The following is a 16,350-nucleotide window of genomic DNA, read 5'->3' as shown; positions in this document are numbered from 1 at the left end:
TTAGACATACGGTGCTGTGGACACATAGTTTATGAGGAGCTTCTAGTTAATTAGTTATGGTAAAAGGTTTTTATATAGTCATAATTACTTTACATTTCAGAGGAAAAGAAGCAAACATACATGCATTTTATTTTACCTGGTGACAAGATTATCAAAGTGATGCTGGTGTTTTGATGATCCTTCGGCACCTTCTTCAGACTTCCCAGGATGTAATGCAAAGTGTCACGAGGGGATTGTAATAGCACAACTCTTGTCAACTTTAATAGGAGCTACACATCTGAAATCCTTACACATCATCTTGCTAGATTCTATAAGAAAACATCATCTTCTTGGTGTCCTGAATTTCCTTTGTCATTTATGGAAGGCTCACCTCTGGAATAATTCGGAGAATGGTTACAGTAATTTTGTTTAAAACATGAGACAAGCCACCTTCAGGAGAATACTTTTTCTATTCTAATTTCTGGGGGCAGCCACTGAAGAAAAGATGATGGCAAAATAATATGCTGAAAAATGTAGCATTCTACAATTTATTTGTTGAAAATAATTTCAATCTATAAAAGCTATCTTTTTTTCCCACCACTTGTTTCTGCTGAATTGGTTATTCAAGATCTCAACCTAATTAAGAAATGAAGAGAGATTGGAAGTTAGCAGATTGGGATTAGCAGATGCAAACTATTATATATAGGATGGATAAACAAGAAGGTCCTACTCTATAGCACAAGGAACTATATTCGATATCTTGTGATAAACCATAATGGAAAAGAATATGAAAAGAATATATATATATGTATAAACAAATCACTTTGCTGTACAGCAGAAATTAATACAACATTGTAAATTAACTATACTTCAATAAAATTTTTTTAAAAAGAAAAAACAAATGAAGAGAACTTAAATATAAGATTGATTTTCTTAGTTTTGTGTCTACACCAGGTCCAATCATTTCTTGACTGAGGGGAGAGACAGAACACCTCTGTCATGTCCTATACCTACTTGGGTGTCCCGAGCACAGATTGTGTAATCTCTAGCAATGCCTACCCATGAGAGAAAATTAATCAGGTACCAACCTGCCCTGACTGTCGATTTCCCAGGATGTCACATGGCTGATGTATGTCTCAGTATACGTACAATCAAGGTGTACTCAACCATGGGGCTAGACCCAATTTTCCTCAATCTCAGTCCAGTGCTTTATTTCTCAGAACAGAAGAAGGAAACCTGAGCTACGTGTTAAAGAGGGCAAATGGACAATTCTCTACGGCATGGTACAAAATGCTAGTGTCGCTTTCTATATAGCTGGGTTTGCCAGCTGTCCAACCCTGAGAGTCAAAACGGCGGGTTCGTGCTTCCCTCTACTCTTGCCATCGTATTTGGTGTCACAACACTCTTAGAGGGATATATGGGAATACTCATGGTTGCCATTTCTTGAGTGTTTAGTGACGCTTCCACTGTATCACACACTACACTTCATCAAGGACTTGCTGCCTCCTAGATGAATGTCTTTGGGCAAGGTAACTAAACTTTCCAAGTTTTAGTTTCCTTGTCTATAAAAAGAGAGTAGTAATAGGATTCAGACAGATAGCAAATGTCAGGAGATTAGCATAATGCCAGACACATAGTAAATGCTTATTAAATCGTGGCTATTGTTATTTTTATTTTGAGAACAACTCTGTGATTTAGATACTATCATTATCCTCATTTTTTAGATGGTAAAACTCAAAGAGGTTAAATCCCATAGCTAGTATGTGGTAAAGCTAGGATCTAAACCCAGGCTCCAAACCCAAGCTAGTAGCCTCATCAGAAAAACTGTAACAACCCTGAACCATCGTCATCTTCTTGTTTGACTTTTCCCTTTCACCCTCCATTCTGGCGGACATCCTGAAAAACAAGATCTGAAACTTCTGGTTCTTGGGACTTGGGACTTGGCTGGCTTCTGTGTGGATGTAGAACATCTTAGAACCTGGCCTGAGTATCCCAACATTGTTTCCTTCAACTTACCTAGGCTTAATACTTCCTAATTTATTTGCTTATTTAAAGGATGGGTGGAGGGAGGAGGAGGACCCAACTAGCACTTCTCCCATGTCCTTGTTCTCCTGGCTAAGCTGACTGGTCTTTTGTGATGAATGACAAGACTCTCACTGCTCTGGGTTTTTCCTCTATAATTCTCCCTGCATGGTTTCTATTTCTAACATCATTCTCCAGGATGCTAACATATTTTTTCCTGGATGAATCAGGGAGGGAGCTCCTTATTTTCCCAGCCAGAGAAAAGTCAGTCTCAGCATTCAGCACCTCTACTATTTATCCCTTCCACTTTCACAAGTGGACCAAGAAAGGGAATGCATCTTTAGCATAGGTTTCATGGTGGCTAAATGCAATTCTAGGGTGTGCTGATACATTACATATGAGGGTATCTCTTTAGGTAGGAATCATCTCATAGCGAAATTGAAGAAAGTCTATTTAGAAAGATGAAATAAAATTACATTTGATGTAGGGAATGTTGAGAGCCTGAATAAATGAGATCATTAATGTGTTGTCATTAATGTGAGTCATACCCTGCATCCTTATTTCCACCTTGAATCTAAACATATGCATTATGCCCCAGAAATGGAATTATGACCCAGAGGTATACCCTAGTAAGGAAGAGCCGTCTTTAATCTCATTTCCTTGAGGTAATTAAGAGAATATTTACTATTTCTATGTATTTTTAGTGGGGATGTTTTTAGCTATGAGTCTAATCATTAATCATTGTCCCGTAATCTAGGAAAGAAAGAATAGATTTAGAATGACAGAATGTTTGGAAATAATCTCTCTTTTGTCTCTTCTAAAAGAGATAAAAGATAAAAGTTTTAGTATGTCTAAGGTGAATGGTTTCTAAAATTTGTGATACTTCAGGTTCAATCAACATCTTTAGCTAATTTATTATGTAGTACACTACAAAATTTTAAATTCTTGAATAAATAATTCCCAACTAAGTGTGTTAATTAATTCTCAATTGATTATGCTAATTTACCATAATTACTAATATAATTACAAAACTGAAGATTAACCTGGAAATTTGGAAGAGCAATGTTTCTGTTAACTAAACAGGAATAAATTACATAGGCAAGAGCAGAGGCAGGGTTCTTTTTATTTTGTTTGGCTAGCTCAATGCCTACAAAGTACAATATAATCTGGGAACATCTGGCTTCAGGATCTAATCCACTTGCAAAACCGTGGAATCCAACCTACCCTCCACTTCACGCCCACATGTATGCTTTGTCTTCAACGTTCCTAATGTTTTCAAAAGCTGTTACTAACTATGAAAAGATAATCTCCACCCACAAAGGGAAAAATAAGGCTAGGTCTTTCCACAGCGTTTTGTCATTGTCTGCCAAGGCTGTTGGAAAGCCACAGAATTTCTAGACCTATTGCCTATTTAACAGGACTAAGAAAGTATCAGTAACCTTTGTTTGCTGAACTCAACATAAAGACTCTACAGGACATGCTGGGTTCCAAATAGTAAGAGCTAGGCTATTTGAGATGATAATCAATACCATTTTTTAACCATTACCCCTGATTTTATGTATTGCTGTACTTCGCATATTGTTATTTATAGGGCTTAATGGGTTATATTTCTCCATGATTTATTGACATTCATTCAGTTGGTCAATCAGTTGGTCACTGGTGTGTGTGTGTGTGTGTGTGTGTGTGTGTGTGTGTGTGTGAGTGCCAGCTTCTGTTCTTGTCTGCTGTGCCCGGTTCTAGATCGTGAATATACAAAGACGAAAAAGTAAAACCTCAGCCTTCAAGAAGCACTCACCAAAGCTGAGATAACGTCCCACAGTTGTCTCAGCAGACAATTACAGCTTAAATAACACAATTTATACAGCAGGGCGGGAAAAAGCCCACTTTGAGAATATGACTCATTGAGCAACAATTTCCAGCTCAGGGTTCACGTGCTGACCTAGCCTAGACCCGTGGACGGGAGGATTTTGAGTTTGCGTATTGTGGAATAATTCACCTCACTCCTAAGCAGTAAGGAAAAGGTCATCTTTGCTTCTTCCACCTCTAGGCTCAAGGAGAGGTATTTCTCTGAGAGCCGGTGGAGAAGAATCCATTGGAATTTGATCTAATCCTCATTTCCCCTCCAAAAGGCTCACTGACTTATGTTAGGTCCTAAATCTACTCTTAACTCCTAATGAAACAAATTTTCTTCTTCTGAGGTAGAGCACCCCTGGCCCTGGAAGGCGGTGAAGAATAACAAACAAATGCTTCTAAAGTACTTTAAACGTCTGAAATGAAATTTGCCACATGAAAGCCAAGTATTGTTATTAATGACAGGAATTGCCAACATGCTAAGAACAAAGGGACGCTCCTAGCACTTATCGTTCATCTTATGCTTTTGACTCCATTGTGCTTTTCTTTAACAGCAAAACCTATCTTGTTATAAATTATTAGTTGTAAATTATTTGTTTAAAATCTCATCACTGTTCATTCGAGTAAACCATGAGGTAGATTTCTGCTGTAATTTAAAAAGCTCCCAAATGAGCTATAATTCATTTACTATTAACATCCAAATAAGAGCTATAAACCATAAGAAGAAAATGAATCATGGTTGCATCATAAGAATTAACTTCAGAGAAATAGTAAAAACTAAATATTATTTTCAGTACATTGGGATTAACTATTATTTGCAACCCAACCAGTGGCAGCACTCTATTATATGACAGAAAACACAAAATCACATGATTAATCCTGACCTGCTATCTACTAACATTAATCTAGATTAGTGTGTCCCAACACTAGTTTGTTTCACTCCGGGCATTTCCAGCTACCTCAAGGGATGTTATGAAATTCTTCCAAATTGCCTAAACAAAATTAATATTAATTCACATTAGTATTAAAAATAAATGTATACCATATGGCAGACCAGGGGAAAGAAAATACTAGAAAGTCAAACTAATAACTTAGAAAAAGATTCCAACTCATTAGCCAACTTAAGTGAGGGTTTAGATAACACTTTTCAAGCCACAAATTCTCAGCAAATAGGAGTGTAGTTCTGGAAACCAAGAAAAACATCACTGAGTTCTAAGTCCTCAAATTGCATATTTGAGGGCTCTTGATGAAAAACTTTTCTTTACCATGAACTAATTCTAGTTTCAAAAACGTTTACAGATATCCCTGCTCTCTCACAATTTAGGTAAGGATAATGTTTTACTCCTATGTACTGTTTCATGGCTTATAATACACTTCCATATGTCGTATCTCAGTTGATAAGAAATGCTGATGACCCGTATGGCCATGGAGAAAGAGAACACGAAAAGGCTATTTCAGTGAAAGATCTTCACCAACTAAATCTCAAGTGGAATAAGGCTGTACTTCATCACTGAAAGTTTACTGTTCTCCACGGTGCACTTGGGGAGAGACGGGAATAGTGAAGGCTGCTATTTTGCTTTTAACTTTTCCAGCTCCCGTGTCACATGTAGAAGCTAAATGCTGCATGAACTTGGCCTCACTCTCTCCCAGTCTCTAATAAAGTGGAGGGAGGGACAGTCAGGAGTCAGTGGTAGAGGGGATAAAAAAAAATGATGGGTTCAACACAAATTGAATTTAAAGTAAGCGGTGTGGGTAGTAATCTCTTGGGGAAACTGGGTGAGCAGGCAGCTAGACCACATGGGTAGAAGATGAAAAGCTCAGATCTCGGCACTTTGAAATAACACTGATGAAGGCATCTGAGACTCAGAAGGAGATTCAGGTAAGAGTTCACTCACTCCTTACAAAAGACCAGCTCTCACACACAAAAACAAAAAGGTTGTGCTTGTTATAACACTCAGCGTACTGAAGAGCATTTTTTTAAGCCAAAATTCACCCCCATTTGTGATAATGTGGACCTATCTCATATTCTGATTTTAATGCTCATTCAGAGGAAGGTAATTGGAAGTAATACCTGGACAGTTTTAGTGTTTTGAGCATGAATATAATTTTTAGTATACCTAAAATTGAATGAATTTTCTGAAGGCATCATTATAAGAAGCAAAACACTAAGGAAGTTATTAATGATTTGAAAATTCTGGTTCACATCAGAAATGTTAAATCTGCCTACTAAAGAACTATATCAGACTACATTTAACTCATTGACCCTAATATTAAAATGCAAAGCAGGATGGATATGAGTTTTCATGCTACTAAGTTATCCTTTGAATCTCTTCCTGCAAATGGCAGACAAGAAAGGTATAAACTGACTTTGAAGGGGTTTCTGGTCCTTGTATGAAGGCCAAGAATCATAGAACTAGTTCTTCTTAGCAGTCTAAGTAAGGTTCTGGCCTTCAAGAAGTCTCAGTTCAGTGGGATAAAGAGATATACAAACAAACTATGTTAACACATTATAGTAAGGGCTGCAGAAGAGGTACATTAAAAAAATCCTAGAAGTTCATAGAAGGGAGTGAAAGTCTTTTTCTAGGGGTGGTGGGAAAGCTGTCTCACAGAAAGTGGCATCTGGGCTCCCAAATGAACAGCAGGAGTTACCAAGTATAAAAGGAGGGCATTCAAGGCAGAGAGAAGAACAAATGAAAAGTCATGAAGATACGAAAAGGCGTGCTCCAGGGAAGAGGGAGGGGGCAGTGTGTCTGAGGCATGGAGTATGTGGTGGACATGTAGAGAATGATACGGAAAGGGCAGCTGTACAAGATGGCAAGAGGGGAGATGTTGAAAGTTCTGGGGTACTTTCCAAGGAAAAAATTAAAAAGCCCTCACAATGCAAAAACCTCCAGGAAAACAGTATTGGATTTGGCAATCTCCAACTTATTCCCAATTCTGAATCTTCTAGTAGGTAGTTTATTCAAGAGAGAACCAAGCTAGTGATAGAAATCAACAAGAAAAGATTTTTTTTTTCTAACAGTATGCTTAAATTTACTTAATAAAACACACTTATTTTCTGTTGAACTCAACGGTTGTTATTTTAATATTTTAAGACATTCACCAAAAAAATTAGAAAGGATCTACGCCTTGAATATTAAGAATTGCCAGATTACTACAATTCTATTGGAAAATTAAAAGACATCAAGCATATGAATTTGATGAGACCGCAATCCACATTTACAACTGAACACTTAGAAATGAGACCAAATTTTCACCTCCTGTGTTTCCTCTGGCTATAATCTTCCCAACTATACTAAGAAGCTGCCGGGAAGTATGCCTATCATGAAAATTGCTCAATTTTCAAAATGATCTATGAATCATAATGGGACTCTTGGTAGTTAAGTGTCTACAATAACATAAAAATGCCTCCCAGACCTTTAACAGGTGGTAGAAAGAAGTCAGAAATGACTCTTTCAATGGTCTTTTCTACTCCATTTAAATCCCAGCATATCAGACAACATTAGAAGGAAAAAAAAAACTAGAGCATGGGTATAATAAGATATATAAGCTTATAGGATAATAATATGATATGAGAGATAGGTCTAGTACAGTGGAGCCAGACTGCCTGGGTTAAAATCCTGGATCCATCACTTACTTGCAATCTTAGGCAAGTTATTTAATCTCTCTGTGTATCAGTTGCTATTAAAATGCATGTGTCAATATCATCTACAAAATAGGGTTATTATAAATGTTCTCAGTATCTTTGCCTCCCCAGATTCTCCTCCAATCTTTCTCCATCCTGCTTCTGTACCCTGGAGGCTGGCCCAGAAAAATGGCAAAAATGAGCTCTTCACCCTCTGGCTTTCTGTCCTGTTTGGCTGATGGGAGGCACAGTCAAGAGAGCCAGAGACCGGAGGAAGAGTGAGGTCAGGGTGTTTATTCTCCTTGTTCCTCCCTGCCAGGTTGCCTTGGTTGTCTGCAACCTACCCTCTCTCTGGGTACATTTAACCATTCTCTCTCTTCGCCCCTTCAGGCAGGCCTGGGGTGGTAAAGGCTCTGTGCTGCTGTCAGCCACTGGGTTGTGCAATCTCTTATTGCATTTTCTAAATCCCACTCACACCTTTGTAAATATTCCTTTTGTTTACTTCACTTCGATGTAAATATTCCTTTTGTTTACTTTACTTCGATTTATCCAATTTGAGTGTGCCATCTGTTTCCTGCCAGCATCCTGACTAATAGAATGAGTTCCGATTTGTAAAGCACTGAGAATAATAGCTGGCCCATGATAAGCACTATATAAGTATTCGATAGATAAATAAAATAAGTGAGATTTAGAAACGTTTTTGTAGTGGATTTAAACATCTCTTTCTGTATCCTGTCATACAAAGCAAAATCTTCAGAAACATTTTCCCAAATAAGAGTGTTTTCTTCAGCAGACTTTATGTATATGAAACAACCATCATTCTACTTCTAATCATGTTTTTAGTTCTTTGGTTAAAAAAAAGTCTAAGTAAAATATTATTAAAGTTGTTTTTAATTCAGTAGGAGCCCATGGGAATTTATGTAACTATATTCACTGTAATCATTACATATAATTATTTCCTCCTTTTTTATACTTTATTGTCTCTTTTCAATATACCTTTTATCACATATACAATATTATCTTTTTTGATGCTTTAAAACAATTTGGAATATAAACATATTTTTACTCAATTGGTCAAATATAACAGTATTTTAAAGTTTCTAAAATTATAAATATATCTGATAAAAACAATAGGCTTGTTACTTCTTTGCATGAAAGACAAGAGATTTTGCATATTGGATTCCATCTTTACCATCCTTCGTTCTTAAATCTAAGGTTCTAAGACCCTTGTCCTTCTCTATTTTATTCCAGAAAGTTTATCTACTTTGTGTGCTACTTTAAAAAAAAAAAAATCACTTAAACCAGACAGTGGCAGCAGCATTCTAGTTTGAGCTCTTATTTACTTCTTTCTGTGATGAAAGAAGTGGTTTCTGTGGTTCATCTTAGCATAGCATCTCCATTCAGTATTTTTTTTGGTTCTAATTCATTTCTTAAATGGCCTTGAGCAAGCTACTGAAAAAGAAAGTCTGAAACTTTATAGATCTGAGAGTATCCTTTTTTTTTTGGCTTTTCTATATGAGTGACAATTTGACTAAGCAGAGTATTCTAAGGTCTCAAAGTCTTTTTCTAAGTGGTCTATAGATGTTACTCCAGCATCTTGCAATAATTGCTATAGTAGAGATATATGAAGATAGTCTGTTTTTTTTTTTACCACTTTGAAATTAAGCGAAGTTGCTGGCTAGAAGGCCATCATACAAGAATCAATTGTGTTTTTCTACTTCAGCAGCCAGCATTTAGAAAAATATAATTTTATTTAAAAAAGACACCATTCACAAAACAACTAAACATATAAAATATCTAGGAATAAATTTACCAAAAATTATGAAACTTCATGGACATACATTAAAGAAGACCCAAATAAATGGACAAGTATACTATACTCATGAATAGAAAGACTCAGTATTATAAAGATGTTAATTCCCCTCCTCAAAATCTATACATTCAGTGCAGCTGGGCCAATTGGTTATTCATATGGGAAAAAATGGATTTATCCGGTATCTCACACCATACAAAATAAAGTCAGTGTGGATTCAAGACTTAAATGTGAAAGCAAAATATTAAGATTTTTAGAAGTAAAAAAAGAGAAAGTCTTTATTATCTCATGGTAGGGAAGCATTTCTTAAAGAAGATACAAAACCCACAAACAACATACTCAATCTGACTACACTGAAATGAAAAACTTCTGCTTATCAAAAGATACCGTTTAAAAGTGAAGAGAAAAGCCACAGACTGGGAGAGACATTTGCAAGACATTTTGCTGACAAGGATAAATAAACAACTCAATGAGAAAAAAAGACGATCCAATGGAAAAATGGGCAAAAGACAGGCACAGATATTTTATAGAAAAGGAAATATGAATGTCTAATAAATGAATAAAAATCATCCACCTTATTAGATTCAAGGAAGACTGAAATAAAATCACAGGGGATACCATTTTGTACCAGCTGGATTGGCCAAAAAGTTAAAAGTTCTGAGACTGTAAAGTGTTGATAATGATGTTACACAGCAGAAACTTATTTATTGATGGGTGAGAGTATAAGGATACAATCACTTTAGACACATTTGATGTTATCCAGTAAAGGTGTATATACTCTCCTATGATCCAGTTCTCGGGCAGTGGTTCTCAAAATTGTGCATCAGAATCTCCTGGAGAGCTCATTAAAACACAGAGTGCTGTCCCCATCCCCAGAGTTTCTGACCCAGTAACTCTGTGATGGGGTCCAAATATTTGTCTTGCTAACAAGATCCCAGGTGACACTGAGGCTGCTGGTACAGGACCACATTTTGAGAACCATTGCTCTGGAGAAACTCTTAAATATGTAAATATGGATTATATACAAGAGTGTCCATAGAAGTATTTTTTGGTAATTAAAAAAACCTGTAACAATCCAAATATTCATGGAAGAGAGAATGAAAAAGTAAACTGCAATATGTTCATAAAATATTGTGGAGTAGTGAAAGTGAATGAACAGCAGCCATGTGCATCAACCTGAATGAATATCAGAAAACACAGCGTTGAGTAGAAAATGTAAGTTGCAGAAGAAAGCATATAGGATAATACAATTTATTTAGAGTTCAAAAGCATGTAAAATTAAAATATAATTGCTTAACAACAAGTGCACTTATATTAAAAAGCCAAGGTAATGATAAAACTCAACATAGTGGTTACTGTGGGGAGTGTGTTTAGAGAAATACATTCAAAAAGGGCAAATGGTGGACTTTAACAGTACTTGGTAAGGCTTATTTCTTAAACTAGATGGAGAGCACGCAAATATTTGTCTTATTAGATTTACATTTTTCTTGGTATGTGCAATATTTCAAAATAAATTAAAAATAACAATTATGTTTTAAAAGGAATCTAAACTTTACCTTTCTCTTTGAAAGTGGAACACTCTCATGTCCTAATTTTAGGTGAGTAAAAAGATATTTCTTCCTTTGTGAAATTAATTGTTTTTCCATTCTGAATAGTTTTACTCATGTGTGGCTTTATCCTTTGTGCCTTTACTGTTGTTTGATCTCCAGAATGTCTATTTTTTCACACAATTTGGTATGTCATCTTTTCTTGAATTTTTCATTTCTATCATATTCCAGATATATTTCTTAAGTTTATCTTCAATTTTCTTGTACTTTCTGGCATCATCCATCTCATAAGAATTTTCAACTCATTGATAACTAGATTCCAGCCATTTAAATTTAATTTTTCCATGAAGAAAATCTATGGAAAACACTAGGTTAATATCTGAAACCATATGCAAAATTTATGTTTGTGATTTTTTTATCTGGGGACGAAATTCATAGTTTTATCAGATTTCATAAGGTGGTCTATTACTGGAGAATGTTTAATTCTAAGAACTACTCTCTCTTTTATGTTGGAGAAAAATTCGCTCAACATCATGTTTCTGTTAATTTATATTCCCTTAAATTTTCCTTACTGATAAGAACCTTGTTTTAGAGTTATCCTAATGAGGTATCACAAATCAGTTTCTTAGTTTAGATTTTGATTAATATCCAGATATTTTTGTTCAGCTGAGCAAAAAAATTAAAGGCTAAATTTTAAAATTTCTGACCGTAGTACTGCTCATTCTATCAGCCTGGGGTTTCAGGTTCATGATAAGATACCAAATGTTTTCCATTCTTATCATACAAAAAAGACATGAAAGTGAATACTGAAATATGTGTTTGAAAGGAAGAGGTTATTTTCAGTTGGCAGAATTTTGGAAAACCTGTTGGAGAAATTGACTTTTGCCCTGAGACTTTGAATGGGTGGGGATAGGAGGAAAACGTGCTGTAGGCTTAACAACAACAACAACAACAACGAAACAGGCAGCATAGCAAAGGCAAGGTATTGGGAAAGTGTACAAGAGTACTGATCCTTTCAAGGAACCAACTTTTGGCTTTGCTAACTTTCTATATTTTTGGTATACTTCTTTACTTCGCTATTTTCTGCTTTTTAGTTTTTCCTTTCTTCTAATTCATTTGGGTTTACTTTCTCTTATTTTTATAGTCCAAACCATTGGTCATTAATTTTATTTCATTCTTTTTTTCTAATAAAAGCATTTTGAGCTATAAATCTTCTAGTAAGCACTGCTTTAGCTGCATCTCACAAATTTTGATAGTTATGATTTCACTATCACTCAGTTTAGAATATTTTCAGTTCAAAATCTATGAGTTACATGGAGTATATCATTTAATTTAAAAATATCAGATGGAGAGGATCTAGATGTATTTTTGCTATTACTTTCTAATTTAGTTCCACTGTGGAGAGCACATACAATCATTTTATATTTATTTAGGCTTGTTGAATGACCTAAATATGAGCTGCCTTGCTGAATGTTCTATGAGCATTTGAAAAAGTGTGCACTCTCCTGATATTGGGTATAGCATTCTTTAACCATCCACTATGTCAAGATGGTTGATAGTGTTATTTAAATCATCTATATCTTTATTGATTTTTTAAGTCTATTTTTAAAAAAATAATTGTTGAGAAAAGAGGGTTTAAATCTCCAACTATAACTGTGGATTTGTCTGCTTTCCCCTCTTAATTGTCATTAAAAAAAATGTATTCTGAAACTCTGTTGTCAGACACATGTATTTATAATACTCATCTTCCTGATGTAATATATATGTAATCTATATTTGAATATATATTCATATGTAATATATATAAAATCACATTTTAAAACATAGCTGTCACCCCATGACATTTATTATATACATTACATCTACATATACTAAGTTTCCTCAAAGTATTTTCTGTCCCATTCTCTCTCCCCTCTCTTTCTAAGACTCCAATTATATGTACATTAGATATTTTGCTATCCACAGGTTCCACAGGTTCTTGAGGCTCCATTCATTTTCCCCCCATTTTTTCCTTGTATGTTCTTCACATAGAATTATTTCTATTGATCTATCTGTCTATTCAGTCATCTCCATTTCTGTCGGGCCCATACAATGAAATTGATTTCTAATATTGTATTTTTTGGTTTTATCACGTCCATTTCGTTCTTTTTTTAATAGTTTCTAGCTCTCCATTGACATCTCAGATTTGTTAATTCTTTACAAACATATTTTCCTTTACATTCGTAAACATGGTTATAATGGCTGATTTAAAATTCTTGTCTGCTAATTTATATGGAAACAAAAAAGACCTTGAATAGCAAAAGCAATCTTGAGAAGAAAAAATGGAGCTGGAGGAATCAGTCTCCCTGACTTCAGACTATACTACAAAGCTACAGTAATCAAGGCAGTATGGTACTGGCACAAAAACAGAAATATAGATCAATGGAACAGGATAGAAAGCCCAGAGATAAACCCACACACTTATGGTCCCCTAATCTATGACAAAGGAGGCCAGAATATACAATGGAGCAAACAGCCTCTTCAATAAGTGGTGCTGGGAAAACTGGACAGCTACATGTAAAAAAATGAAATTAGAACACTTCCTAACACTATACACAAAAATAAACTCAAAATGGATTAAAGACCTAAATGTAAGGCCAGACACTATCAAACTCTTAGAGGAAAACATAGGTGGAACACTGACATAAATCGCAGCAAGATCTTTTTTTTTTTTTTTGCAGTACTTGGGCCTCTCACTGTTATGGCCTCTCCCATTGTGGAGCACAGGCTCTGGACGCGCAGGCTCAGCGGCCATGGCTCACGGGCCCAGCCGCTCCGTGGCATGTGGGATCCTCCTGGACCGGGGCACAAACCTGCGTCCCCTGCATCAGCAGGCAGACTCTCAACCACTGCGCCACCAGGGAAGCCCAGCAAGATCTTTTTTGACCCACCTCCTAGAGTAATGAAAATAAAGAAAAAGCTACTGCACAGCAAAGGAAACCATAAACAAGACAAAAAGACAACCCACAGAATGGGAGAAAATATTTGCAAACAAAGCAACTGACAAAGGATTAATCTCTGAAATATACAAACAGCTCATGCAGCTCAATATCAAAAAAACAAACAACCCAATCAAAAAATGGGCAGAAGACCTATATAGACATTTCTCCAATGGAGACATATAGATGGCCAACAAACACATGAAAAGCTGTTCAACATCACTAATTATTAGAGAAATGCAAATCAAAACTACCATGAGATATCACCTCACACCAGTCAGAATGGCCATCATCACAAAATCTATAACTAGCAAATGCTGGAGAGGGTGTGGAGAAAAGGGAAGCCTCTTGCACCATTGATGGGAATGTAAATTGATACAGTGTGGAGAACAGTATGGAGGTTCCTTAAAAAACTAAAAATAGAACTACCATATAACCCAGCAATCCCACTACTGGGCATATACCCTGAGAAAACCATAATTCAAAAAGACACAGGCACCCCAATGTTCATTGCAGCACTATTTACAATAGCCAGGACATGGAAACAACCTAAATGTCCATCAACAGAGGAATGGATAAAGAAGATGTGGTACATGTACACAATGGAATATTACTCAGGCATAAAAAGGAATGAAATTGGTTCATTTGTAGAGACATGGATGGACCTAGAGACTGTCGTACAGAGTGAAGTAAGTCAGACAGAGAAAAACAAATATCGTATATTAATGCATATATGTGGAATCTGAAGAAATTGGTGTAGATGATCTTATTTACAAAGCAGAAACAGAGACACAGACATAGAGAGCAAACGTATGGATACTGGCAGTGGGGGTGGTGGGATGAATTGAGAGATTGGGATTGACATATATACACTATTGATACTACGTATAAAATGGATAACTAATGAGAACCTACTATATAGCACAGGGAACTCTACTCAGTGCCCTGTGGTGACCTAAATGGGAAGGAAATCCAAAAAAGAGGAGATATATGTATACACATAGCTGATTCATCTTGCTGTACAGTAGAAACTGACACAACATTGTAAAGCAACTATACTCCAATAACAGTTAAAAAAAAAATTACTGTCTGCTAATTCCAGCCACTGAGTTCTCTCAGGGTCAGTCTCCATTGACTGCCTTTTGGTTCACATATTTTTTTTCTTCATGTGCTTAGTATTTTGGATGGCATCCAAGAAGTTACGAATGATACATATTGTAGAGCCCCTGGATTTGTTTGTGTTCCTCTGAAGAATCCTGATTTTTAAAAAAGTTTGAGGTTAACTAACCTCAAACTCCAAACTATCTCCCTTGCAGTGAGCGGCCACAGAAACCTCTGTCCAGTTCCTTTAGCCTTAGCTGGCTGCTTGCACAGAAGGTCGGGCATCAGCAATGATTTGTGCAGAGTTTGTACACAGAACCTGTTGCCCCCCACCCCCAGCTTTGGCTGTCTTCTTTCTAAGATTCTCCCCTCACTTTCCAGTTCAGTCACCTTGAACTCTGACTTCTGGCTCTTCATAACAGTAAGACTTCAGGTTTTCTAAGTTTTTAGTCACTCCTATTTGGCAAGGATTGGGTCCTGCTTTCTGGCAAAAATACAGTAATCATGGGAAACTTGCCGGTTGTCATTCCCTTCTTCCAAATGCAAACTCCCCTCCAGCATTTGCCTGCTTGGTTACTCTCTGTTGCATTTGGACAGCAGCTTTTTATATTTTGTCCAGAATTCATAGCTGTTATATATGCATAGGGATTACCAGCAGTCAGAAGCCCATTCCGTTTCTTTTTTGAGTTTGTTTGTATCTCATGGTTTTTTCTTTTCTTCTTTATTATTTATCACTTTTTTCCTCCCTGGGCCCCCAGGCAGTTCCTCTGGTGCCCAGAGACTCTCAGACTCTTCTGACAGCAGTTCCAACAAGCCTCATCTTTCTAATCACAGATACTCAAATCAAGTCCAAGGGGACAGACAGGGATGAGAGTAAGCTATCAACGACCTTGTCTTATAACTACACTTGAGCATTTTCTTCAAAGTGGCATAGTCTCTAGACCTGCAGCCATTTATTCAACTCAGCGAATGTTTACCGAGTGTCTACAAGGTACGAGGCTCTGTTAAAGGCCCTTTGGATGCATTGATAAACAAAACAGTCAAATATCCCCTGCCCTTGGGGAAGTAACATTATGAAGAGGGACTCAGACAGTAAACAATAGACATAGTAAATAAGCATTATAATATGTTAGAAGATGGTATTTGGCCACCTGCATTCTCATTCCCAAAGCAGTCTTGGCTCTTTGGAATCACAATCATTCCAACATCTTCGTTTCCCTTAACTTTAGCAACTCTTGAGTTGTTTGCCCAGAACTAAGAAACAGGCAGTGGAGCCTTGAAGGAAAAGCACTTGGATTCAGCTGCTGCAGTGACTCAATTTCGCCACTGGGTGGGAAAAAAACGGAAGGAGCTGAAGAGTAATTGCAAAGGGATAGATGGCAAAGAAAAAGCCATTATTCAATTACTGCTAAATTCCACCTAATCTCAACTCTC

General features: G+C 36.4%; 1 long non-coding RNA gene across 1 annotated transcript in view; it reads right to left on the bottom strand.

Moving 5' to 3' along the window:
• The window catches only part of LOC129391634 (uncharacterized), a 69,768-nt gene that overhangs the window by 25,630 nt on the left and 27,788 nt on the right, over window positions 1–16,350 (bottom strand). The window contains exon 3 of the long non-coding RNA XR_008616119.1: window positions 137–372. This is a non-coding gene — a long non-coding RNA (uncharacterized lncRNA). The remainder of the gene's footprint in view (window positions 1–136; window positions 373–16,350) is intronic.

This window comes from Physeter macrocephalus, chromosome 20, assembly GCF_002837175.3.
Source record: "Physeter macrocephalus isolate SW-GA chromosome 20, ASM283717v5, whole genome shotgun sequence".
Lineage (NCBI taxonomy): Eukaryota > Metazoa > Chordata > Mammalia > Artiodactyla > Physeteridae > Physeter > Physeter macrocephalus.
This window is presented reverse-complemented; position numbering and strand designations above follow the sequence as displayed.